The 25,295-nt window shown below is 39.6% G+C and overlaps 1 pseudogene across 1 annotated transcript; it reads left to right on the top strand.

The window, feature by feature from the left end:
* The first annotated feature begins 1,526 nt into the window (after positions 1-1,526).
* LOC309968829 (small nuclear ribonucleoprotein G-like) lies at positions 1,527-1,757 on the top strand (annotated as a pseudogene). Its single transcript has one exon. The product of its transcript is annotated as a small nuclear ribonucleoprotein G-like (transcript).
* The last annotated feature ends 23,538 nt before the right edge of the window (positions 1,758-25,295 follow it).

Below are 25,295 nucleotides of genomic sequence, written 5' to 3'. Positions count from 1 at the left end.
GGACATTATGCTAAGAAAAATAAGCCAATCACAGAAACATAAATATTGAATACTTCCACTAATATAAGGTATCTAAAATAATCAAATTCATAGAATCAAAGAGTGGAATGGTGGTTGCCAGGGGCTAGAGAGAGGAGGAAATGGGGATGAAGTTTCAGTCAAGAAAGATAAATAAGCTCTAGAGATCTGCTGTTCAACATTGTACCTGCAGTCAACAATAATATATTATACACTTAGAAACTGGTTAAGAGAATAGATCTTATGTTAAGTGATCCTCTCACTATAAAATAAAATACAATATAAAATGAAACTGGGGACTTCCCTGGTGGCGTGGTGGTTAAGAATCTGCCTGCTGATGCAGGGGACACAGGTTCAAGCCCTGGTCTGGTAAGATTCCACATGCCACGGAGCAACTAAGCCTGTGCGCCACAACTACTGAGCCTGTGCTCTAGAGCCCGCGAGCCACAGCTACTGAGCCCACACGCCTACAGTCCATACTCCACAACAAGAGAAGCCACCGCAATGAGAAGCCCGTGCACCACAACGAAGACCCAACACAGCCAAAAATAAATAAATAAACTTATAAAAAATAAATAAATAAAATGAAACTGGTTTTTGATTACAGATAGTTCAAGAAGCACTGTTCTGGACCAGGGATCAGCAAACTTTTTCTGTAAAAAGTGAGAGTAAACATGTAGGCTTTCCAGGCCAATCAGTCTCTGTTGCAACTACATAACTCTGCCCTTTTAGCATGAAAGCAGCCATAGACAATACATAAACAATGAATGTGTCTGTGTTTCAATAAAACTTTATATTAAAAAAAGATGATGGGCCAGATTTGATCCACAAGCTGTAGTTTGCCAACCCCTGTTATAAGCCATGAAACTCCAGGGAGCAGATGTCTCATTTGTTTTGGTCTTCACTGTCTCTCCAGTGCCTAAAATATCCTTCACATAATAGGTACTCAATGACTATGTATTTAAAAGATGATTAGTCTACTTTATGATGCAGGTGCAGGTCTTGCCTGAATTGATGTAGACGTCATATGTCCAGGGCTATCAATGCCATGGATGACCATGATAAGAATGTTAACTGACTCTGGTTAACCACAGATAACCAGATTAAAACAACAGATGTTCCACGGATCAAATATAGTCTGGGAAGCAAAGGCAATCACCAGTTGCTTGAAAAAAGAAAGGAAGAGGGTATTGGCACTTGGTAGGTTTTAAGGAAGTTGTGAAAGTTGGAGAAGAATGGTAAGGGAAGCTAAAAGTGGTGTGTGATAGATACATTGCTTAGTTGAGGTTGGAGAGCACGAGTGAGAGGTGGCAATGACCCAGAAGGCAGCAGTGTCCTCTAACAAGGCCCTGGGCTTGGTGTTCCAGGTAGATTAGCCTAGAAGGAAGACTATTGAATAATACATCCTTGTCCTTTTCCTCTTTAAAAACCTCTGATGATACCACAGGAGTGTGAGGGAGACCACAAGTACCATTTCAAGGCAGCTCTAAGCACACTGAGTAGACGCCATGAGCAAGGCTCACCATCTCAAGTTGAAAAAAAATTTAAGAACAAGAAGTTATTACTGAAATTAAACAGCAACAGATGTATCCAAGGAATATTGTGGGAATTTGATCCCTTTATGAATCTTGTGATAGATGAATGTATGGAGATCATATCCAGGGCAACAGAACAATATTGGAAAGGGGATAATACAAGGAAATAGTATCATCATGTTAGAATCCTTAGAAAGAGTATAAATGATGGCTGTGTTCAGCAGAGAAATCAATAGCTTCCACACTTCCCATCCTCAAAGGACTTGTTTTATTGTGATGTAAAAGTCAGGTGATGCACACTTGTCATATTAAATTTTTAATTGAAATTTTTAAAAACCCAAAATGCTGATAACTTGCTACGATCAGATCCAAAATTCCCTGACATCGAAAGTCTTTGATCATTTGGTTCCAATCTACCTTTCTCATCACTTCATGCCAGAAACCCCTTCCCCAAAATATACTGTTCCTAGAGCCACACCAGGCCATTTACTCTTTCCCTCAACATGCCTGATGCTTTCACATCTTGACACCTTGGCTCTAGCTATTCTCTTCCCTGCAATGCCTTTCTCTCCTCTTCATCCAGCAAAGTCTTAGCCCCCCTTGGAGACCTACACTGTGAAGCCTTCATGGCTCACTTACCAGATAGTTTGTCTCTCATTCCACTGCTCTGCCATTACATTCTATCCCAATAATTTGTTTGCATGTCTGCCTGTGCGCTGAGACAGGGAGCCCCTTGAAAGCTAGTTTTAATATTCTGGTGCTTAAGCAGAATTGGCAAAAATGCAAAGAGCCCGTGATCTGCATTGAAAGCAATTATAGCAGTATTTTCTCCTGCATTCTCTCTTGCTACACTGATTTTCCTTCCTGCATTTATCCCTTCCCAGCTGAATCTTTTCTTTTGCTCTTCTCAGACCCAGACACAGGAGAAAACCTTTCTATGCAAGGTTGATAAGCTTATCTGTAAGAAGGGCTAAATAAATGTTTCCATTGTGTTTTAAAATTATTGAATACCCAAACCCACAAAGACATTTTAGAGGACTTTTCAATCCCATGTGTATTTTCAGGGAAGTGTATCTAATATGTTTTTATTAGTTAATTTACATTTAACTTATCAACATAATGTATTTAGTCATTACACTCCAAATCTAACACATTCCCTTAGGAAGCACAACAATCTATTTTTTTCTCTACTAACAGGGTGTTGTTTTCGCCAACTGAAACTTGACACAAAATAATATTAATTAAACTGAATTTCTAGTTTCTTCAAAATAAAGTTTCTGAATGAACACAATAGAGTGCAAGATCATTGGGTTAGTACCATCGGGGACTACATTGGAACCCGACTCTTTTTTTTTCCTTTTTTTCTTTATTTTAACTTTTTCTTTTTTTGGTTGCATCGGGTCTCAGTTGTGGCACGCAGGATCTTTCGTTCTGGCACACAGGCTCTTCGTTGTGCTGCATGGGCTTCTCTCTTGCTGTGGCAGACAGGCTCCAGAGTGCGCAGGCTCTGTAGTTGAGGCATGCGGGCTCTCTAGTTGTGGCATGCGGGCTTGGTTGCCCCAAGGCATGTGGGATCTTAGTTCCCCGACCAGGGATTGAACTGACGTCCCCTGCTTTGCAAGACAGATTCTTAAACACTGGACCACCATGGAAGTCCCTCTCTCTTTCTTTCTTTTTTCTTTCTTTCTTTTTTCCTTCCTTCCTCTCCCTCTTTCTTTCTTTCACTCTTTCTTTTTTCTTTCTCCTTTTCTTTTTTTCTTTCCCTCTTACTTCGTTGTGTCATGAAACAGTTTCATATCATAACATTTTAATTTTATCATAATAAACATATATTTTAAATCCATTTGAGGTTACAAGGAACACACTCAAAAGCTGTAGCATCAAAATGAAACAGTGTGAGGGGGGAACTTCAGGATGGTATAAGAGTAAGACATAGAGATCACCTTCCTGCCCACAAATACATGAGAAATACATCTACATGTGGAACAACTCCTACAGAACACCTACTGAACACTGGCAGAAGACCTCAGACCTCGCAAAAGGCAAGAAACTGCCCACATACCTGGGTAGGGCGAAAGAAAAAAGAAAAAACAGACACAAATAATAGGGACGGGACCTGCACCAGTGGGAGGGAGCTGTGAAGGAGGAAAGGTTTCCACACACTAGGAAGCCCCTTCGCGGGCGGAGACTGCAGGTGGCGGAGGGGGGAAGCTTCGAAGCCGCGGAGGAGAGCACAGCAACAGTGGTATGGAGGGTAAAGCAGAGAGATTCCCGCACAGAGGATCGGTGCCGACCAGCACTCACCAGCCTGAGAGGCTTGTCTGCTCACCTGCCGGGGAGGGCGGGGGCTGGAAGCTGAGGTTCGGGCTTCAGAGGTCGGATCCCAGGGAGAGGACTGGGGTTGGCTGCGTGAACACAGCCTGAAGGGGGCTAGTGCGCCACAGCTAGCCGGGAGGGAGTTCGGGAAAAGGTCTAGAGCTGCAAAAGAGACGAGAGACTTTTTCTTGCCTCTGTTTCCTGGTGCCGAGGAGAGGGGATTAAGAGCGCTGCTTAAAGGAGCTCCAGAGATGGGCGCAAGCCGCGGCTAAAAGCGCGGACCCCAGAGACGGTCATGAGACACTAAGGCTGCTACTGCCGCCACCAAGAAGCCTGTGTGCAAGCACAGGTCACTATCCACACCTCCCCTCCCGGGAGCCTGTGCAGCCCGCCACTGCCAGGGTCCTGGGATCCAGGGACAACTTTCCCGGGAGAACGCACGGCGCGCCTCAGGCTGGTGCAACATCACGCTGCAGGCTCGCCCCACATCAGTACCCCTCCCTCCCCCCGGTCTGAGTGAGCCAGAGCCCCCGAATCAGTGGCTCCTTTAACCCCATCCTGTCTGAGCGAAGAACAGATGCCCTCAGGCGACCTACACACAGAGGCGAGTCCAAATCCAAACCTGAGCCCCAGGAGCTGTGCGAACAAAGAAGAGAAAGGGAAATCTCTCCCAACAGCCTCAGGAGCAGCGGATTAAAGCTCCACAATCAACTTGATGTACCCTGCCTCTGTGGAATACCTGAAAAGACAACAAATCATCCCAAATTGAGGAGATGGACTTTGGGAACAACGATATATTTTTTTTTCCCTTTTTCTCTTTTTGTGAGTGTGTATGTGTATGCTTCTGTGTGTGATTTTGTCTGTATAGCTTTGCTTTTACTTTTGTCCTAGGGTTCTGTCTGTCCGTTTTTTTGGTTTATTGTTTTTTTTTGGTTTTTTTTTAAGTATAGTTTTTAGCACTTGTTATCATTGGTGGATTTGTTTTTTTGGTTTGGTTGCTCTCTTCTTTCTTTTTTGATTTTTTATTACTCTAAAAATTTTTTTTAATAATTATTTTTTATTTTAATAACTTTATTTTATTTTATCTTCTTCATTCTTTCTTTCTTTCTTTTTCTCCCTTTTATTCTGAGCCATGTGGAGGACAGGCTCTTGGTGCTCCAGCCAGGTGTCAGGGCTGTGCCTCTGAGGTGGGAGAGCCAACTTCAGGACACTGGTCCACAAGAGACCTCCCAGCTCCACGTAATATCAAACGGCAAAAATCTCCCAGAGATCTCCATCTCAACACCAAGACCCAGCTTCATTCAACGACCAGCAAGCTACAGTGCTGGACACCCTATGCCAAACAACTAGCAAGACAGGAACACAACCCTACCCATTAGCACAAAGGCTGCCTAAACCCATAATAAGGCCACAGACACCCCAAAACACACATCACCAGACGTGGACCTGCCCACCAGAAAGGCAAGATCCAGCCTCATCCAACAGAACAAAGACACTAGTCCCCTCCACCAGGAAGCCTACACAACCCACTGAACCAACCTTAGGCACTGGGGACAGACACCAAAAACAATGGGAACTACGAACCTGCAGCCTGCAAAAAGGAGACCCCAAACACAGTAAGTTAAGCAAAATGAGAGGACAGAGGAATACACAGCAGATGAAGGAACAAGGCAAATACCCACCAGACCTAACAAATGAAGAGGAAATAGGCAGTCTACCTGAAAAAGAATTCAGAATAATGACAGTAAAGACGATCCAGAATCTTGGAAACAGAATGGAGAAAATGCAAGAAACATTTAACAAGGACCTCGAAGAAATAAAGAGCAAACAAACAGTGATGAACAACACAATCAATGAAATTAAAAATTCTCTAGAAGGGATCAATAGCAGAATAACTGAGGCAGAAGAATGGATAAGTGACCTGGAAGATAAAATAGGGGAAATAACTACTGCAGAGCAGAATAAATTAAAATGAATGAAAAGAACTGAGGACAGTGTCAGAGACGTCTGAGACAACACTAAACGCACCAACATTCGAATTATATGGGTCACAGAAGAAGAAGAGAAAAAGAAAGGGACTGAGAAAATATCTGAAGAGATTATAGTTGAAAACTTCCCTAATATGGGAAACGAAATAGTTAATCAAGTCCAGGAAGCACAGAGAGTCCCATACAGGATAAATCCAAGGAGAAATACGCCAAGACACATATTAATCAAACTATCAAAAATTAAATACAAAGAGAAAATATTAAAAGCAGCAAAGAAAAAACAACAAATAACTCAAAAGGGAATCCCCATAAGGTTAACAGCTGATCTTTCAGCAGAAACTCTGCAAGCCAGAAGGGGGTGGCAGGACATATTTAAAGTGATGAAGGAGAAAAACCTACAACCAAGATTACTCTACCCAACAAGGATCTCATTCAGATTTGATGGAGAAGTTAAAACCTTTACAGACAAGCAAAAGCTAAGAGAATTCAGCACCACCAAACCAGCTTTACAACAAATACTAAAGGAACTTCTCCAGGCAGGAAAAACAAGAGAAGGAAAAAACCTACAATAACAAACCCAAAACAATTAAGAAAATGGTAATAGGAACATACATATTGATAATTACCTAAAATGTAAATGGATTAAATGCTCCAACCAAAACATATAGACTGGCTGAATAGATACAAAAACAAGACCCGTATATATGCTGTTAACAAGAGACCCACTTCAGACCTACGGACACAAACAGACTGAAAGTGAGGGGATGGTAAAAGATATTCTATGCAAATGGAAATCAAAGAAAGCTGGGGGCTTGCCTGGTGGCGCAGTGGTTGAGAGTCCACCTGCCGATGCAGGGGACACGGGTTTGTGCCCCAGTCCGGGAAGATCCCACATGCCATGGAGCGGCTATGCCGATGAGCCATGGCTGCTGAGCCTGCACGTCCAGAGCCTGTGCTCCGCAATGGGAGAGGCCACAACAGTGAGAGGCCCGCGTACCACAAAAAAAAAAAAAAAAAGAAGAAAGCTGGAGTAGCAATTTTCGTATCAGACAAAATAGACTTTAAAACAAAGACTATTACAAGAGACAAAGAATGACACTACATAATGATCAAGGGATCAATCCAAGAAGAAGATATAACAATTATAAATATTTATGCACCCAACATAGGAGCACCTCAGTACATAAGGCAAATACCAAAAGCCATGAAAGGGGTAATCGACAGTAAAATATTCATAGTAGGGGACTTTAACACCTCACTTTCACCAATGGACAGATCATCCAAAATGAAAATAAATAAGGAAACACAAGCTTTATATGATACATTAAACAAGATGGACTTAACTGATATTTATAGGACATTCCATCCACAAACAACAGAATACACATTCTTCTAAAGTGCTCATGGAACATTCTCCACGATACATCATATCTTGGGTCACAAATCAAGCCTTGGTAAATTTAACTAAATTGAAATTGTATCAAGTATCTTTTCTGACCACAATGCTATGAGACTAGATATCAATTACAGGAAAAAATCTGTAAAAGATACAAACACATGGAGGCTAAATAATACACTACTTAATAACCAAGAGATCACTGAAGAAATCAAAGAGGAAATCAAAAAATACCTAGAAACAAGTGATAATGAAAACACGACGACCCAAAACCTATGGGATGCAGCAAAAGCAGTTCTAAGAGGGAAGTTTATAGTAATACAATCTTACCTTAAGAAACAAGAAACATCTCAAACAACCTAAGCTTACACCTAAAGCAATTAGAGAAAAAGAAAAAAAAACACCCAAAGTTAGCAGAAGGAAAGATATCATAAAGAAAAGACCAGAAACAAATGAAAAAGAAATGAAGGAAACAATAGCAAAGATCAATAAAACTAAAAGCTGGTTCTTTGAGAAGATAAACAAAATTGATAAACCATTAGCCAGACTCATCAAGAAAGAAAGGGCGAAGAATCCATTCAATACAATTAGAAATGAAAAAGGAGAAGTAACAACTGACACTGCAGAAATACAAAGGATCATGAGAGGTTACAACAAGCAACTCTATGCCAATAAAATGGACAACCTGGAAGAAATGGACAAATTCTTAGAAATGCACAACCTTCTGAGGCTGAACCAGGAAGAAATAGAAAATATGAACAGACCAATCACAAGCACTGAAACTGAAACTGTGACTAAAAATCTTCCAACAAGCAAAAGCCCAGGACCAGATGGATTCACAGGCGAATTCCATCAAACATTTAGAGAAGAGCTAACACCTATCCTTCTCAAACTCTTCCAAAATATAGCAGAGGGAGGAACACTCCCAAACTCATTCTACGAGGCCACCATCACCCTGATACCAAAACCAGATGAAGATGTCACAAAGAAAGAAAACTGCAGGCCAATATCACTGATGAACATAGATGCAAAAATCCTCAATAAAATACTAGCAAACAGAATCCCACAGCACATTAAAAGGATCATACACCATGATCAAGTGGGGTTTATCCCAGGAATGCAAGGATTCTTCAATATACGCAAATCAATCAATGTGATATACCATATTAGCAAGTTGAAGGAGAAAAACCATATGATCATCTCAACAGATGCAGAGAAAGCTTTTTGCCAAAGTCAACACCCATTTATGATAAAAACCCTCCAGAAAGTAGGCATAGAGGGAACTTTCCTCAACATAATAAAGGCCATATATGACAAACCCACAGCCAACATCGTCCTCAATGGTGAAAAACTGAAACCATTTCCACTAAGATCACAAACAAGACAAGGCTGCCCACTCTCACCATTACTCAACATAGTTTTGGAAGTTTTAGCCACAACAATCAGAGAAGAAAAATAAATAAAAGGAATCCAAATCGGAAAAGAAGAAGTAAAGCTGTCAATGTTTGCAGATGACATGATATTATACATAGAGAATCCTAAAGATGCTACCAGAAAACTACTAGAGCTAATCAATGAATCTGGTAATGTAGCAGGATACAAAATTAATCCACAGAAATCTCTTGCATTCCTATACACTAATGATGACAAATCTGAAAGTGAAATTAAGAAAACAATCCCATTTACCACTGCAACAAAAAGAATAAAATACTTAGGAATAAACCTACCTAAGGAGACAAAAGACCTGTATGCAGAAAATTATAAGACACTGATGAAAGAAATTAAAGATGATACAAATACATTGAGAGATATACCATGTTCTTGGATTGGAAGAATCAACATTGCGAAAATGACTATACTACCCAAAGCAATCTACAGATTCAATGCAATCCCTATCAAACTACCAATGGCATTTTTCACAGAACTAGAAGCAAAAATTTCACAATTTGTATGGAAACACAAAAGACCCCAAATAGCCAAGGCAATCTTGAGAAAGAAAAACGGAGCTGGAGGAATCAGGCTCCCTGACTTCAGACTATACTACAAAGCGACAGTAATCAAGACAGTATGGTACTGGCACAAAAACAGAAATATAGATCAATGGAACAGGATAGAAAGCCCAGAGATAAACTCATGCACATATGGTCACCTTATCTTTGATAAAGGAGGCAAGAATATAAAGTGGAGAAAAGACAGCTTCTTCAATAAGTGGTGCTGGGAAAACTGGACAGCTACATGTAAAAGAATGAAATTAGAACACTCCCTAACACCATACACAAAAATAAACTCAAAATGGATAAAAGACCTAAATGTAAGGCCAGACACTATAAGAAACTCTTTGAGGAAAACATAGGCAGAACACTCTATGACATAAATCACAGCAAGACCCTTTTTGACCCACCTCCTAGAGGAATGGAAATAAAAACAAAAATAAACAAATGGGGGCTTCCCTGGTGGCACAGTAGTTGAGAGTCCGCCTGCCAATGCAGGGGACACAGGTTTGTGCCCCAGTCCGGGAGGATCCCACATGCTGCGGAGCGGCTGAGCCCATGAGCCATAGCCGCTGAGCCTGTGTGTCCAGAGCCTGTGCTCTGCAATGGGAGAGGCCACAACAGTGAGAGGCCCGCGTACCGCAATAAAAAATAATAATAAATTTAAAATAAATAAATAAATAAACAAATGGGACCTAATGAAACTTAAAAGCTTTTGCACAGCAAAGAAAACCATAACCAAGACGAAAAGACAACCCTCAGAATGGGAGAAAATATTTGCAAATGAAGCAACTAACAAAGGATTAATCTCCAAAATTTACAAGCAGCTCATGCAGCTCAATATCAAAAAATCAAACAGCCCAATCCAAAAATGGGCAGAAGACCTAAATAGACATTTCTCCAAAGAAGGTATACAGATTGCCAACAAACACATTAAAGAATGCTCAACATCACTAATCATTAGAGAAATGCAAATCAAAACTACCATGAGCTATCATCTCACACTGGTCAGAATGGCCATCATCAAAAAATCTACAAACAATAATTGCTGGAGAGGGTGTGGAGAAAAGGGAACCCTGTTGCACTCTTGGTTGGAATGTAAATTGATACAGCCACTATGGAGAACAGTATGGAGGTTCCTTAAAAAACTACAAATAGAACTACCATACGACCCAGCAATCCCACTAGTGGGCATATACCCTGAGAAAACCATAATTCAAAAAGAGTCATGTACCAAAATGTTCACTGTAGCTCTACTTACTATAGCCAGGACATGGAAGCAACCTTAGTGTCCATCAACAAATGAATGAATAAAGAAGATGTGACACATATATACAATGGAATATTACTCAGCCATAAAAAGAAACGAAATTGAGTTATTTGTAGTGCAGTAGATGGACCTAGAGACTGTCATACAGAGTGAAGTAAGTCAGAAAGAGAAAAACAAATACCGTATGCTAACATATATATGGAATCTAAAAAAAAAAAAAAAGGTCATGAAGAACCTAGTGGCAAGATGGGAACAAAGACACAGATATCCTAGAGAATGGACTTGAGGATATAGGGAAGGGGAAGGGTAAGCTGGGACAACGTGAGAGAGTGTCATGGACATATATACACTACCAAACGTAAAATAGATAGCTAGTGGGAAGCAGCCACATAGCACAGGCAGATCAGCTCGGTGCTTTGTGACCACCTAGAGGGGTGGGATAGGGAGGGTGGGAGGGAGAGAGACGCAAGAGGGAAGAGATAATGGGGACATATGTATATATATATATAACTGATTCACTTTGTTATAAAGCAGAAACTAACACACCATTGTAAAGCAATTATACTCCAATAAAGATGTTTAAAAAAATTTAAAAAAAGAAAGTTTGAATTTTGCAGTTAATAAACATTCTCTGAACATGACCTTTTGACATTTTATTTCATAATAAGTCTTGAAGAGGTAGATTAATTTTCCCCGAATTCTTCTCACTTAAAACAGTTATCAAGGTACAAGTTTTCCTTTTGTGACCCCTCAAACAAAATGACCACTGTGACAAGCAATGCAAATTTTCAAATGGACATGCTTGTTCAACAACTATTTCCTGAGCAGGAAACTGTATTGGACACAGGGAAAGAAAACAAAAAGTTAGTTTCATATATCTTGAGAATCTACCAGATGTGCTCCAATTATCAGCAGGGAAATAAAGGAGGAGCTCAGCTCTGATAATAGATTCATCCATGGGAGTAGGTCAGGCATTTGGAACTGACTCAGCCACAGGTTGGGAGGAGGCCCAGTGAGAGAAAAATACTCAGTACCTGAAACATTGTAACAAATAATAAGGGGTAGCCTAGGAAAGTAGTCACTCAGGTGGCTTTTACAGGGAAATAGGAACACTTCTAACCATGAGATGCCAAATGACTATAGTCCAGTCCTCCAGAAGTTCCCAGAAAAGCTAAGAGAGCAAGAAAATCATGTCAGCAGTACCAGTGAAGTCAGACAATTGATGCAGTCATAATCTACGTCTCTAGGACCAAGCAAGAATAAGGCAAAGGATCAGATTTTCATGGACAAATTACAAACAATGACTCAGGCCCCACCTATCAAGGGGGGGGTGGCCCATTATTAGAACTGAGGCACAAAGTCAGAAACCAATTTAGGTGCAAAAATCATGATGCTACATCACAGAATTCTTTATATTTTTTTTTAAATTTTGGCTGCATTGGGTCTTCGTTGCTACGCAGAGGCTTTCTCTAGTTTTGGGGAGTGGGGGCTACTCTTCATTGCGGTGCACGGGCTTCTCATTGCGGTGCCTTCTCTCGTTGCGGACCACAGGCTCTACGCATGCGGGCTTCAGTAGTTGTGGCACCTGGGCTCAGTAGTTGTGGCTTGCAGGCTCTAGAGCGCAGGCTCAGTAGTTGTGGTGCACAGGCTTAGTTGCTCCATGGCATGTGGGATCTTCCCGGACGAGGGCTTGAACCCATGTCCCCTGGATTGGCAGGCGGATTCTTTTTTTATATATAAATTTATTTATTTTATTTATTTATTTTTGTTTGCATTGGGTCTTCGTTGCTGCCCACTGGCTTTCTCTAGTTGCAGTGAGCGGGGGCTACTCTTCGTTGAGGTGCACGGGCTTCTCATTGCGGTGGCTTCTCTTGTTGCAGAGCACAGGCTCTATGCACACAGGCTTCAGTAGTGTGGCTCGCAGGCTCTAGAGTTCAGGCTAAGTAGTTGTGGCTCACGGGCTTAGTTGCTCCATGGCATGTGGGATCTTTCTGGACCAGGGCTCGAACCCGTGTCCCCTTCATCAGCAGAGGGAGTCTTAACCACTGTGCCACCCGGGAAGCCCTGACAGGCAGATTCTTAACCACTGTGCCACCAGGGAAGTCCCCAGAATTCTTTAGATTACTGTTACCTCTCCTCAATATTGGTTCTGAAGTTTAGGATGAGTTTGAATATGCTTTGGGGTTCAAGTGCAATCAGCGGTGGGGAGGAAAGTACTGCAGAATCCAACAAACAGAGCTGAGAATTGGTCTCTGCCATCATGACTTGCACTGCAAGAACTGAGAAAGGGACAGGGGAGGTGGTCCCGGAGAGGAAACATGAGTTCATGGAGGAAGATTTCATGGGTATCAGGTTGGCAAAAACAAAAGCTGTCCCCTGCTGTGAGGTTCAACACAGTGCTGTTGTCTAATGAATAAACAGTAGGAAAATGATAGTATGTGTTCTGAAAGGTTTAAGCTATAGATCCATCCCAAACCATTAACTTCTGTGGGATCTATGTGATTTTAAGTATTGGGCAGGATTAAATCTTTCACAGTTTGTTGAAAGTTCTAAGTGCACTTTGGACTGATGACTGAGTCTCCTGTGTGAATACAGTAATGAACTTTGCTCTCTCTTTGTTTCTCTCTCTCTCTCTCTCTGGCTACCGAAACCTAGATTTCTAAAGCTGTAAGTATATACTTACAGCTTATAGTACACTTACAGCATGTGCTTCAAGAACTTGCGACTATTCTTTCTAGTACTGCAAGGTCAATTCAGCTAATTAATGACACCAAGAATAAAAAGATAAGGAGATAAATACTATTTGAGATCAAACTCGTGGCCATTGTCCATCTAGCCCAGGAATAGAGAATAGGTTGATTCTATGATAGCAACTACCAAAGCCTAGGAATGTGATCCCAAAATAATCCTTAGCTTCCTTTTATAGCAATTATGGATTTTCATCAGAAGCCAATGGTATTTTTTTCAAAATCATGCCTTTTCTAACTGTGCACTGAGACCAATAAGTGGGTTGTAAAATCATTTCAGTGGGTTGGGACTAGACTTTTTAATTAAACAGAAAAGAAAATAGAGCTGAAGAGTAGAGAAGATAAGTAAAGGGAAAAAAGAAAACTTTTGTTTTAGTTGTGCGTGTGTGTATGTGCTGGGTCCCTACACAAAATACACTTTTTCCTACGGATTACATTTTTAAAAATACATACACAGACATAGACATGGATATAAATATAGAGATATAGCTATATATTAAAGAAATAGCTGGCAAACTCTCCCCAAAATACTATCACCAATCCTATGTAAGGCATTCTCCACCATAATATTCATGGGCATCTACAGAAATACAATTATAATAAAAATGACTACCTTTGACAAGACCAGGGATAACTAAAAGTTAAAACAGAAAGAACAAGTTACTTAAAGTTTGGAAGACAAACTTAAGCTGAACTTCTCCAACCTTAATTTTCTCATGTTAAAAAGAAAATCAGAGATGATTTAAAGAATAAGCTCTCAAAATACTTCATTCTATTCTCTTCTATTCTTCTGTTCTGCCAACCCCAAATATTTGAGTATTGTCATTCACTTTCATCCAACTCTAATATCAAACATTTTTCATACAAAATAAGGATGATGTCTTTCTTATTTTAAGAAAGTTTCTTTTTTCCCTAGAGAATGAATTCCCATTCAACAAAGAAAATGTAGAAGAAAGAAAATCACTCTTAGGCCTAATTATTTAAAACAAATAGTGAAGATTTTTCTAAGCAGCATAAATTATCTAATACTTTCAGAGACATTTACTTTAAACTGTAAGAACATGTTTACAAATTACATTATACAGGGTCTTCTGTTTGACTTATACCTTTGAGTTATGCAGAGCTATACAAATGTAGTTCCTGATAAAATAGACAGCAAATCAGTATAACACTGCAGTATCAGCCTTTGTGTTGGCAGAAATGCCCACTGATATTCTGGAGTGGGGGTGAACACTGGAATTCCTTTTAAACAGAGTATCAGCTGCATAATTCTCCTCTGATCTCACACCCACTTGTGCCGCTCTTCCTTTTTCTCTGCCCAGGCACAGAGTGGAAAGAGATCAGAACACAATTTTTACACTCCCATTCTGCTCAACTCCAGTTCAAAGATAGACATGAAATGCAAGCAGGGTGTGGTTACACTTGTGGGATGTGAGTTTGGCCAGAGCCTGAGCATTGTTATCTCATCTGTTTTATTCACTCCCTGAGCTCTCAAAGTCCTATCTCTGATTCATTTTTTCTCAACCCTCTGAACCTTGAACAAAAAGAACTGCATTTTAGAACTAGAGCAGAGTGACGAGTATCATCTAAACCCAAAGTCCTTGCTATGGTCCATAAGATGCTCCATCATCAGGTTTCTGTCTGTCCCTGTGACCTCCTCTTCTGCAACCCTCCCCTTCCTTGCACTGCCCTCCTGCGAGCCTTAGACACTTCCAGCATGCTCCTGCCCCATATCCTGTTCCCTCTGCCTACCTTCCCTTGGGTTTCTGCATGGCCTAATTCAGATCTCTGTTCTACCTCTGAATCTAGAACTTTCCTGGGCCCATCACTCTGTATCCCATATACCTTGCTCTATTTTTCTTCATAGCACTTAAGTGCTTAGTTTGATTTCTTCTGCTACAAACATGAGCTTTAGTGTCAGACACACCTAAGTCAGAATCCTGCCTCTGCCTTTGCTCTGATTTAGGACAAATTACATAATCATATACCTTAGACTCCATTTCCTTACTGGTAAAAATGAATTATTGTATAGCTAAAATGGAATTACACGTAAAAGTTCTGAACTCAATGCCTTATTAGAATTCAAGTTTCATAAGGGCAAAGATTCTGTGGGTTTAAAGCTGTACCTTATCCCCCAGAACAGTACCAAGAATTAGTTTCATAAACATATTTTGAAGGAAGGAAATAAGAGGAGGGAAGGAGAGAGGGAGGTACAGAAGGAAGGAAGGAAGGAAGGGAGGAAGGAAGGAGAACGAACGATTATGGTATCAATTTAAATTATGATTATTGTTTTTCATTTTCTTCTACCAAAGTGGCTCTGAAATGCTTCTTTGAAAGAAGACATGTATGATAAACGAATATGCACCTAACTTTTCCTAATGCACAAGAGGTCCTCCTATTCCTTCTCACCATCTGACTCCTAAAAGTTATTCAATCCTTATTTCTAATGACATCTGAAAATAAGCAAATGAATTAAAACATAATAAATAACATACTGAAGCTAAGATAGCAGTGGTATAGGTCAGACAGGCAATAGTTGAGACGCAGAGTCTAGAGAGACCTGCTAAAGTGAGATGGTCCATATAACTGATGACCCATAGCTATGAAGGTCTCCAGACAAGAGAATGAATTCTTTGCATGCTCAATGTTAGAGGCCCTCTGAGAGGTCCGCAAGCAAAGCCCAGAATAAAAGGTATCTGTCAACAGGTAACAGGAAAAGTCCAGGTAAGCATGAAGTCAGCATCATGGAAATCTAACAGTGGTCCTCCAGCCAACTGTGAGCTCCATGAGGTCAGGGACTTTCTCTGATGTATCCTCTCCCATATCCACAACACCTAGCCAATTCCCAAGTATTGTGCATCCTCGATGATTATTTATTGAGTGAATAAATTACAAATCAAGTAAAATTATTTTTCAATTAAAGGTAACAGCCCCAACACAAGTTCTCTTAAACAAAAAATAATATAACTAAGCAGGCCAGGTTTAGATTTGACTACAGAAGCAGCTGAATGCAGGGCCCAAATATTAATATCGGGTTGTAGTCTTTTTATCTTTCCCTTTGGAGGACTCCATTCTCAGACCACCAACACTTCCCAAGGCTACATGTTTTGTTGGTCATGCAGCAAGAAAATTCACACACATGAATGCAAGGGGAAGCATGTTGCATTGCCTCTGCTTGGGACATACACCATTTCTGAGACAATCACTGGAGCACTGGAGTTAAGGGAATGCAAAGCACGGATTGTCTGAAGCCTCTTGGAGAATAGCATACAGTATTCACAGTAACCACCTGGGCTGACGGAAAAGATGAGGGGGTGAGATTCACCAAAGGGAAATCTTGTTAAGGTTATTTCTAAGAAGAAGTGTGAGTCTGGGCTCCATAAACAATAAAATTCAACATTGAGGCAGCAGGCCCAGGCACAAGGGTGCCACCCTGAATCAGGGTAGTTCTGCAGCAGGGACCCAAAAATGAGGTCTAGAATAGGCTCCAGTACCTGGAAGCATTGGTGGGAATAAGGCAATGCTGGAGGTCTTGGAGTGCAGCTTGGGTTAACCATAGAAGTATGACTCAATCATGAGCCAATGTGATTAGGAACCGTTACTAAAACTAAGGGGTAAGGCAAGACTGCAGGTGAACTTAAAGTGGGATTTGATATTAAGCTCTCAAATCCTTCCTTTGAATAAGAACGTGGTTGGTTTTGGTGAAGCCGAGAAGGTGGTAGCATTCAGTAATGAATTAAAGTATGTAGGGGTATTTAAGATGTTGGACATAGAATGATCAGGATGATAACAAGGTTCAGAATGTCACCACGGGACCCATTTATTATCCTCTTACTTTACTAGGTCTTAAATATATCTTCCAGTAGTAACTTTATTCAATCTTTATTTTTTATGCATTTGAAAAACTAGCAAATAAAGTAAAACATGAGAAGTAACATGCTGAAGCTAGGATAGCACTTTACCTTTAAGCATGCTTCAGACTCTTATATCAAACTGCACATTTGACATATCTACTATGATGTGCCACAGGTACCCCAACTTCAACTTCCCACTTCTTCTTGCCCCAATCAATATAGTATTTTCCTCCAAAACTGGCTTTTCTCCTGTATTGCCAGTCTCAATTAATAGCACCTTTTCTAAGCCAGAAACCTATCTATCATCTCTCTGCCTCTGTCTATGCATGCATGTATGTATGTATGTGTGTGTATATAATATGCATGTACCTATCTATTATATCTCTACCTCTATTTCTCCTATCTAATCAATCATCAAATCCTGCCTTTTATTTCCTATATATTGCTTGACTCCACCCCCTTCTCCCCACCCCAAAAACTGTTGCCCTAATTCACGTCCTCATCATCTTTTGTGTAGGGTATACTTCAACTGTCTCCTAACTGGATACCCTACCTTGAGATGAACTTTCCTGAAAACCATAGTCCATATAGTTTCTCTATGTTCACATGGCATTCTGTGCCTGCTCCCTACTTAACATTTACAGCATCATACTGAGATTATGGGTTTATGTGTCTGTCCCCCTTACAAGATATTAAATTTCTCAAATATGAAAGTTCATCTTCAAATCCTCAATACCTAACACAATGTCTATTGAAGTGGACCAAGTCATTGAGTGTTTATATACTTAAAGGCAAGACTAGGTCAATAAATACTTAAGACTCTCTGCTAATCATATAGTCAAAAACAAAACATCAGTAGTGCTTTATTTGGGGTTCACTGTATAAAGAGTTTTTCCTTGGCACTTTTGTGCAATAGGCCAGACTTTTTCTGAATTAGTGAACAAAATTCTACTTTATTGGAAACTTCTGATTAGACTACATGATTTACTTTAATCAACAATTTGCAGATGCAAAGGCCTGAGGTTCTGTAAAATGCAAATTATATATGCGAAGATGAAAGAAAACATTCCAAACTTGGGCTGTTTCCCTTAATTATAATTACAGATAGCCTACTTTACACCATCATTCTGAAGATCCAGAATATCTTTCACATCAATTTGAAAACTCTATCATAATAGTGTAACTTTGTGTAAGTAATCAGTTAAAAACTCCAAGTAAAGAGTGACATACCATTCTTTTTTTTTTTTAATTTTATTTTTGGCTGCTTTGGGTCTTCGTTGCTGCGCACGGGCTTTCTCTAGTTGCGGTGAGCGGGGGCTACTCTTCATTGCGGTGCGTGGGCTTCTCATTGTGGTGGCTTCTCTTGTTGCGGGGCACGGGCTCTAGGCACGCAGGCTCAGTAGTTGTGGCTTGCCGGCTCTAGAGCGTAGGCTCAGTTGTTGTGGCGCACGGGCTTAGTTGCTCCGTGGCATGTGGGATCTTCCCGAACCAGGGCTTGAACCCGTGTCCCCTGCACTGGCAGGTGGATTCTTAACCACTGCACCACCAGGGAACCCCAACATAGCATTCTTACCATGAGAAGACAATGAACTTTCCTCTGAATTTATGGATTAACAGAGTTAGTTACATGTTATAATTTTGGCTCACCTACTTAAATGATGCTTTATGTAGGATAATAAAATTTTTAATCATGTTTCTAGGTTACCACGTTTATCCTTGTTTTAATTATGATATATGACCTGCTTTAATTATTCAGTCAAGAGACATTATATGTTTATAGGTATGTGTTTATAGTAAAATTGCTTAGATGAATTTATAATAGGCTGTGATTCGAATAGAGAATTTTTTAATGTGCCTTCCTACTTTTCTCTGCAAGAACGTTCATCTGGAAAAAAAAAGGTTTTATCATTTTAAAAGGATGAAAGTACCTATTGATTTTATATGTTTTTATGTACTGTGACCAAAACCCCTTCTTAAGGACTATTTTTGTCTTTATTTTTAAAAGATGTGTCATATTAGAGAATGTTTATCTTGTAACTCCAATGTGTAATCCAGAAGTAACACTGATGAATTTGCTCAAGACATAGCCTTAGTGCTGTGTGATGAAAACACTATAGGTAATGGATGCTTTATAGAAACAAGTGATCTAAAGTTTGACCAAAAGGTCAAGGGCAAAAAAAAGGCACAAGTTAGGGATAATGCTATTTTCAGAAGCATATTGGTATATTTCAGAACTGACCAAATATGCAAAAATGGATTGTCAAGTCATTCCAAAAGGTTTAAAGCTTGGTTCTTTGAAAACAATACATTAAGCTATTTAATGATTTGTGCACTTTCTGTATGTATGCATTATACTTAAATTTAAAAAGCTAACTTAAAAAATGTATACCCTCTAACACAAATAATAGGCACCTGATATGATGACAATTCTAAACTATCAATAAAAAAAATAAAACTCACTATTCTTTATCTTTTTCTCAGCATGCGTCTCTTCAATTCATGGCAAGGACTGCCTGTTTCTACTAATGATCCATATTGTGTTAGCATGTGTTAAAAGTTCAATGAAAATAAGAACTGTAAAGTCAAGATTTCTGTCACTTTCAAATGGCCTGCTCTAATAAGTTCTGGAAACTCTAATCATTCAATGCTTACATATGCTTTACTAGACACCCAGCACCGAAGATATATTAGACTGAAGATATACTAGATCTTTATCTGTAGAAATATGGACCCTGGCCCTCAGATTTGCAATTATACAGTGACTTCTACCAATGCTACACAGTGCCTGCGTGTGTGTGCATGTGTGCGTGTAATGAGAAAGAAAGAGGCCATTTTTTTTTCCCAGTGAGTCAGTGGTGTTGGGTCAGTAAAATTAACATTCCTATCTCACTCGTTAACTGGAAACAAGTTCACATGCCAATGGGTGTGTGTGTGTTGATAACTGGTGAAGACTTCACCCAAAATGAACAAATTGTATTAGTTTTCCTAATAAATATTCAACAAATATTAAGTAGTTGTCTTTTCCGCATTTTTACAATAACATGTGATCATCTACATCTGGCATTCAATGTTTTATGCAGCAGGGAAACATGAGTATACCACAATTTAGGGTTAAAATGAAGGATCACAAACTGGCGGATCACAGGGCAAATCTATCCACCAGACAGATTTGTTTAACAAACACGATTATTTTTAAAAATTACTTAACTCCCAGCATTAAATAATTTGGAGATTTTGTAAAAACCTCATTAGGAGTTTGTCTAGACAAACAAAAGCTCTGGAATTGGACTCTTGTTACTACATGGATTGAGCTAAGTGCTGGCTTGGCTCTTCAGTTCAAGGTTGTCTCCATGCTATACACAGTCTGCTTCATCCATGTAACCTTGCCCGGCTCCTACAGACATGTGAGGCTGCAATCCTTGGTTTCCAGAAGAGTCTAATTTATCTTGGTAAATTGGTTAATCCAAAATTTATCTTTCCTATTTCCTTCCCACCCTATAGTGGAGGATATTGATACCTTAACTAAAGTATTCTGTTTATGAGATTTCAAAATGATCCTTTGTGGGGCTTCCCTGGTGGCGCAGTGGTTTCCGATGAAGGGGACACGGGTTCGTGCCCCGGTCCAGGAAGATCCCACATGCCGCGGAGCAGCTGGGCCCGTGAGCCATGGCCTCTGAGCCTGCGCGTCCGGAGGCTGTGCTCCGCAATGGGAGAGGCCACAACAGTGAGAGGCCCGCGTATAGGAAAAAAAAAAAAAAAAAAATCAAAATGATCCTTTGTAAGTGTCTTATAATACTTTAAACAGAAACAAACAAAATCCTTTTTGTTGGTTATTTTTCAACCAGAGAGCCAAGTCTATTTAATGGATTATAAGATTTTTTAAAATATATTTTGTAAGTTCTGATTTCCATATAATTATTTACTCCTTTACTAGAAAAGAGGTCTTAATGATAGTTGACAATAACATTATCCTCACACACAAAGCATGGCATATTTCCACGGAGGTAGCCCAAGATCAAAGCACCCAGCCATCAGCTTGTGGAAGTATCTATGTGTATTCGGATATCTGGCTTTTATTTCATTAAACATGATTTAAAAAGAAAAAAAAAAGCAATCTTTTGGGTTTTTTCTTAAAGCAGACAGGAGAAGTTCTTGGTATTGAGTGATGATAGGAAAACACACAGAAAAAAAATTTTTTGCCACTGACATTCAGTGTTATTATTATGTCCACTATAAACTTCCTATTTGTTCAAACACTAGATGCAGGGGGAAACCAAGCATATCAACATTCCACCACACTGTCCACATTTATGGTAACTTTAAACTCAGAAACTTTATAAAACAATCGGCTGAGAGACAGATGTAGTGTTTAAGTTTTACCTTAAGGAATTTTCCTAAGGCTGAGTTAGAAACAAGTTCTGCATGGAAACACTGAGGCATCCTTAGCTAGTGTTAGAGGATGAAGTCTGCTATATTTAAAAATTAGGCAATTTCTGTCTCCTTATAATGCAGGAGTTTTTTTAATTAATTAATTTATTTGGTTACACTGGGTCTTAGTTGCGGCATGCAGGATCTTTAGTTGAAGCATGCCAGATCTTTTTTTAGTTGAGGCATGCAGGATCTTTAGTTGTGGTATATGGGATCTTTAGTTGCGGCATGCGAACCTTAGCTGCAGCATGTGGGATCTAGTTCCCTGAACAGGGATCAAACCCGGGCCACCTGCATTGGGAGCAGGGAGTCTTAGCCACTCGACTACGAGGAAAGTCCCAGGATGCAGGAGATTAACCTCTAAATTTTTAAAAATATCTTCAAGATCTAGCTAATGTGCATAGAAAAATACATGTTTATGTGCTCATACAAATATTTTAATGAACTAATTTCACCAAATGAGACATTTTAGACGTTAACATAAAAATTATAATAGCACCAAGTGAAATGTTACTAACTTTCCTTGAGAAGTTATTATGATCTTTCTTCATAAAGGTAAATTTGCCTGGAAAGAAAAAAAACTCTTTGTAACAATTAAAGCTTTGGGAAAGAATCTGAGAAATTTACCATTTATCATCTACTACCTCCTACAAAGATGGTGCTACCGCCCACCTTCAGTAGTCTTCAGGTGTTCGCCCGGGGGGTAGGAATGTGTAATGATCTACAATCCTCCCAATGCCCCATGCCACCTTTATTTGATGCTTTGAATTGTGGGATGTTGATTGTGGCCAAGAACAGGAATAATTTATCAGGCTCTGTAGGGAACTGAAACCGTGACAGAAATCTAACCAGCTGAGTCAACAGGCTAAGGTTAGATAATATTGTTTACACAGATAGTGCATAATTTAAATTTTCCCTTCAAACCAAATCATCCCAGTTATCCTACCATCTCTCCCACGATTTTGCAATTTTCTTTATTAGTTATTTTTTCTCACTATAAAATAGAATGGGATCTTCTTTTTATACTCTGAGTCTGAGGACTCACTCTTTGTCTTCAATCACGTCAGGAGCTGTCTGCCCATTGCTACAAATACATATGTCAATTTAGCCTCTTCTCCTTTGGTTAAAATGGTTCACTCACTCATACCCACAGACCCTAAGTTGGGGACACCCGGAAGATGGGAAGACAGGTTATAATAAGTGCCTGTTACGGCTTTCTGTGTAAACTCTGTTCTCCCTATGTTCCATATTACCACCCTCTGAACAAAGATTGTTATATTATTTTTTATGGATCATAGTACATAGAAGGTATTTAAACAGGTTTGCTGACTTAAAGGAATACAGGGAATCTCATGGCTTAGAGTGGTTCCTAAATTTCAGTATGCATAAGAAGTTACCTGGAGTGTTTGTTAAGACACAGATTCTTGGGCTCTATCCCAAGAGTTTCTGATTCAGTAAGTTTTGGGCCCCAAAGTTCGCAATTTTAACCAGTTCCTGGATGATGGTGATGCTGCAAGTCTAGAGATTACATACTGGGAACTATTAACTTAGACGATAAGCATGCATTACTATAAGACTCAGGTGCTCTATTCACGTACACATTAATCATTTTTCTACTGTTAGCCTAGTTCTTGTCCTCACTACAAGATAGAAATACTACCTAAGATTTAACACGAATGTGGCAAGACTATAAATTGATTCCTCCAAATTATACAAGAAAACTTATTTGTTATTTAACAGTAGTAATGATGTGTGCTAACCAGTAGGGGAAGAAAATGGCATAGTTTGAAAAGAGGGGAAACTGGAGGGTGTTTCTGGGTACAGCAAGGGTGGAGTTGCCAGTGGCAATAATAGGGCAGTTCCGCTCAGAAGCTATGCTGCCTGGCAGCTCTAAAAGGGTGAGCCTGAATTTTCTCCTCGCTCAAAAACAGGATGTAGCTGCTCTGCCATCTCCCCAATCTCTGTCCAATGAACCAAGAGAGCCCTTAGTCTAATCTCTCTCCATTTTGTGGGGAAGGAAGGAATCAGATGCTTCTCTGCTATTTCACCTAAGCTTTATAATAATTTTTTAAAAGTTGATTTTCAGTGCCATTCACTGAGTCTGAAATGTCACAGCAGTATGACAGCATCAACAAGAAATGATCCAGTTAGAGGTCTAAAGAACATTTAAAAAATCATGTTAGGGATTAATATGCTTTCACTGCAAAGAAGTCAAGTGCACATTCAATGAGAACTTAATGTAGCAAGGAGCAAAAAGGGCTCAGTGGAACTGAGCAATCAAAATGCCCATATTTAGAAGAACCTAGGGGCAGGACAGGAATAAAGACGCAGACGTAGAGAATGGACTTGAGGACACAGGGAGGGGGAAGGGTAAACTGGGACAAAGTGAGAGACTGGCATGGACTTACATATACTACCAAATGTAAAATAGATAGCTAGTGGGAAGAAGCCGCATAGCACAGGGAGATCAGCTCAGTGCTTTGTGACCACCTAGAGAGGTGGGATAGGGAGGGCGGGAGGGAGACGCAAGAGGGAAGAGATATGGGAACATATGTATATGTATAGCTGATTCACTTTGTTATAAAGCAGAAACTAGCACACCATTGTAAAGCAATAATACTCCAATAAAGATGTTTTTTAAAATGCCCATATTTAGACAGAAAGTTTCTTCTTTTATTTAGAAAAAGGTCTTCAATTCTAGGTAGAGCTCATTGTTTCTCCAATTTGAATTGCTTCCTCATGTTGAAATTGGAGCTGTTCTTTTGTATAACATAAGAAATATTCCTTTATATTGGATTAAATGCCTAGACCAGCAGCTTCAGCATGTTATCCTTATGAAGGAATAGGGTTTTCAATAAAAGCTGAGGGAAGCAACCCCTGCTTAATCTGCCTTCAAAACTAAAAGTTCTTTCAGGCTTCTCTGATCAAACCCTTGGGTAGCTACACATTAAAAAAATGGCCTTTTGGCAATTTGACCTGCCTTCTGGTGTCATTAAACTTGTTCTTTGTCTATTCTCCTTTTCCCTGTAAACTAGAAACTAGATCTAAAAACTTGATTAAATTTAGTTTAAACATTTTTGACACAAGTAATTCATACTGACACTATAATCCTGTAACCACACCTGAAACCACATAATTCAGCTTGTCTGTCAGTGACACTAGGTTTGATAGCTATGCTAGGTGATCAGGTATCTCCATTGCAAAGGTAAGGTTTTTACCCTTTGCAATTAACAAGTAATCTATGGAGTGATACTTGGACACTACACAAATATCCTCCTCCCCATTAATCTCTCACCTAATGTATTTTGGCTTCTATTAATGATCTTTGTCTGAATCAATTTCCACTAGGAGTTCCAAATGGTGCTTTTTCTAATTCTATTATTTCTTCCATATTGATGAGCTGGCATTCTTTTGTTTCAAAAAGGGGTGGGGGAGCTTTCACACATTAACTGGTTTCAACAGTGCCTTCAAAAAAGACCGATATAAAAAAAAAAAAAAAAAAAAAAAAAGACCGATAATGTCTTACTTATTTCCAAAGTAAGGTGTTTCTCTCTCTCCCTCTCTTTCTCTCTTCAAAACTAACAGTTTTTGATTTATTTTACATTTTATAATCATTTAGTTATTCTTTTGGGATGCTTATTTTGTTCCAATTTGATCAACAGAAGTTATTTCAAGATGGCTCCAATATTTGAGGACTTTCTTGCTTTCTGGCACAAGATATTGCAAGTTCAACTTTTACCTAATTGCCTCAG

Source organism: Leucopleurus acutus, assembly GCF_964270905.1.
Source record: "Leucopleurus acutus genome assembly, chromosome: 11".
Lineage (NCBI taxonomy): Eukaryota > Metazoa > Chordata > Mammalia > Artiodactyla > Delphinidae > Leucopleurus > Leucopleurus acutus.
Note: the sequence above shows the minus strand (reverse complement) of the source record. Positions and strands in the feature narration are given on the sequence as shown.